The sequence below is a fragment of the Theobroma cacao genome, chromosome 9 (assembly GCF_000208745.1).
Source record: "Theobroma cacao cultivar B97-61/B2 chromosome 9, Criollo_cocoa_genome_V2, whole genome shotgun sequence".
NCBI classification, from domain to species: domain Eukaryota; kingdom Viridiplantae; phylum Streptophyta; class Magnoliopsida; order Malvales; family Malvaceae; genus Theobroma; species Theobroma cacao.
In genome coordinates this window covers 21,263,747-21,267,325 of record NC_030858.1, presented here as the reverse complement: position 1 = coordinate 21,267,325, position 3,579 = coordinate 21,263,747, and positions in this window count along the sequence as shown.

Below are 3,579 nucleotides of genomic sequence, written 5' to 3'. Positions count from 1 at the left end.
CTCAAATCCTTCAACAATGAGTTAAACACATACCTTAAAAGCTGGATTGTACAAATCTAAGCTCTAAATCTCTAGTAAACTCAAGGGAGAAAATTTTACCAAAGCTAAACCGATTTAAATCTAAGTCATTAACCGATTACATTGAAAATCAATTGGTAAAAATGTTTAATCTTACTTTTAGAAGTGTTTCCCAAGCTCCAATTTGATTGAAATGGCTCTAAAAGTTAGTTTAGGGGTTAGCGTTTCGGTGGGTTAGAAAGAGAAAGAGTTTGGGTTTTGTTTAAAATGGGTGGATAGTTCGAAACCCTTTTTTATTTTTGCCATGATCCAAGAATGTATCGATATGTTTGTATGAATGAGGTAGAATGCTCGCTGTCCAAAATGTATCGATACGTGGGGGAAATCTATTAGTACTTTTTGCCTTGAGTGCTCTCTACTTCAATCTATTGATAATTTGGACAATGTATTGATAGATGTTCATCTTGTCAAGAATGTATCGATACATTGGGGAATGTATCGATACATTTTCCTATGTAGGTAGATTTTCAATAACTAAACTTCCAAAAATCCAAACTTCAACACCGTGAATTCATTCCTGTTTAAATCACAATTCAGATAACCATTAAAACTCATATTTCTTACTCATATATCCTTAAATATAACACTAAATTCAAATCAAACCTCAAGCTATAGGATTTATCACATATTTTCCATAAAAATTTGCCAAAGTGTCAATATGCATATTCCCATGCACTTGGCATACTTAACATATCATTAAAGTCCTTAAAGCACAACATATTTCATAAATCATTCTTAGTTAACTTAGTTTACACCAAAAATTGGGGGTGTTACAACTCGACATGAGAAATGCATTTGGTATCTCATTCGAGTGTCTATGCAAATATTTCTTATGTGTTAGTTGTGTAAATACTCCTTAAACTTAAGACACTAGGTTGTTTTATAAGTGGAGTGCTATATTTTTGATCATATCCCTATAGGCCCTACAAAGGATGCCAAAATAGGATATGGTTGGTTGTAGCATGAAGCATGTGAAGGTAAATGAGTGGTTAAGAAAGGAATCATCACCCCAAGTGATTTAGGGGACATATCTTAGCAATTCTTGGTTAATATTAGCTTATTGAATTTTTTGGCCAAGGTGACTTGGAGATTATGAAAAAGAGTTTCATACGTCTCTATAAAGCTAATGATCTAACTTAAAAAACGTATATGGAGATCAATAAGAGTAGACACTACACCATGCTTTTATCATTTTTGGGATATATGATGAGGGAATGAATTACACTGATACAGTGTACACTAAAAGGTTACCAAAGAACCATTTGACTCTTCTAACAATTGGATGGCCATGATGCATTGCTAGATCCCAATCTTGGTCTATGGAATTGAATTAACTAATTTAATAAAAATTATAATTCAATTCCATTGCCAACATGCTAAGAACTTAATGGGTCACATATAATAACTTGCATTATGAATTAAATTGGGAGTGTTACGATTTAAGTTAGAATTAAATTATACACTAGGTTTTTAACTTCTAAGGACTTAATTAAAATGGTTGAATTAAGTATAAGGACAATATTGTTGGGATGAGCCCAGCAACCAATTAGGATTGGTTAAGGCTTGATTCCAATCATGCAACAATATCATTCATGTTGAATGATTAAAAGTTTTCCTTCATCAATAAGATGTTAATTATAATGGATTATAAGTATAATTGGATGAAATCCATTAGATTAATAGGCCTTGCAAGAGAACTATAATGGGTTACAGTTATGAGATCTTTATGCATTAAAGCATAATCTCTAAATGTTTCTGGTTGTTGTATCATTGAGACTAGACATCAATGATACTAAGAGATTGGTAAATTCTATTTTTCTTACTTGGGAAGTAAGCAACTAATCTCATAGGTTGAAGTATAGAGATTCTTGAAACTAGAATGTAGGTGCTTGCCTAGGAAAGCAAGTTCATTGAATATGACCCGCCATGAGAAGTGCATTTGGTATTTTACTTAAGTGTCTATGCAATACTTCTCATGTATCAGATGTGTAGATACTCTCTAAACTTGAGACACCAGGTTATCTTATGTGTGAAATTCTATGCTTTGATTTTGTGAGACCTTGACCCCTATAAGCTTGTAACTATGTGTAGATGTGATGACACGGGCTAGGGGTAATTTTGTCATTTCCTTAGTGAGCCCCTAGAAGTGAGCTTTCAAACAATATTAAGGCCTAAGTAGGCCTAAGGCATAAATGAGTGATGAAAATAAGGGTAAAATCATGAAGGAAATAAAAATAATGATGATTTCCAATGTAGGGGTAAAACGGTCATTTTTCATCTCGAGTCGAAATTTTAAGTTTTCATGAACCTGAGTATTTCTAGACCATTATGGACCTTATCCCAATGTCAAAAGAGTAAAAGGAGTGCACAAAGGATTGGAGGAGAACAAGATAACTTATTAAGGGCATTTTCATAATTTAAGAAGAGATTGGATAAACTTTAGCTATAAATATCATTTGTTCCAGCAGCTTCTTCATTTCTCCAGTAGCTTCTTCTTCTTCGTCCTCCTATCTCACGTTGCTTTCATCCTCCATGGAAGCTTGTTTGGAAATCTCCATAACTTCTCTCAAGCTAGCTCTAATTTTCATGCTTTTATGCACCCTTTCATAAAACCTTTTGTGTTCTTTCACTCTCTCACTTTAAAACCCTGGAAAGTCTTACTTTCATACTTCCTCTCATGAGCTAGGTGTTTTAGAGAGAGAAAGAGGGAGCTTCTATAATAGCTATTGAGGTGAGTAGTGAATTAGACTTGATTTTTAAGTGTTGAGAATGGCTAGTGATTAGACTTGTGAGTGTTTTGTAGTTGAGGTTGTTCATTCATTTTAGAGTGATTAGGATAGTGAAAATAGATAGCCATTTAATGGCAATTGAAAGCTAGTTAGGAGATAGCTTTTAGAATTTATAGTTATGTGAATTGAGTTAATTGTGATGCTAATGTGATGATAGGTTCCAACGAAGGCCCACCGCTCCATTTGGACCATTAGAGGAAGTTGGAGTTGAGTAAAGATTTAATGAATACCGGTGAGTGAACTTGCATTGAAATGTTTTGGGTTTTGGGCATATGTGTTTGATTAAATCCATTGAAACATTTTATCCGATTTTCTCTAAAATATGCATGGGAACAAGCTTTTAATGAAACGTTTTGTGTTGTGGAATGGGATTGTGATGAAGCCATGTGCCCTGTGTTATGTTGATATATATGTATATCTAAATATATATGATATGTAATGATAGTAATATTGTTTGTAATTATAACCGAGCTTGTGCGCTATGTGGGGGAGCACATGTCGGTGATGATGGGTGTGGGGGTGTGGATGATGATATTGCCTGTGCGCGATGTGGGGGATGCACACAGTGGTATTAGCTGTGCACGATGTGGGGGATGCACACGATGACTCCAGCTACATGTGCGATGTGGGGGTTGCACATGAGCTGGATGAGATGGTGGTGGTATTGGTGTTTATATATGTAATGTATATATATATATATATATATATATAT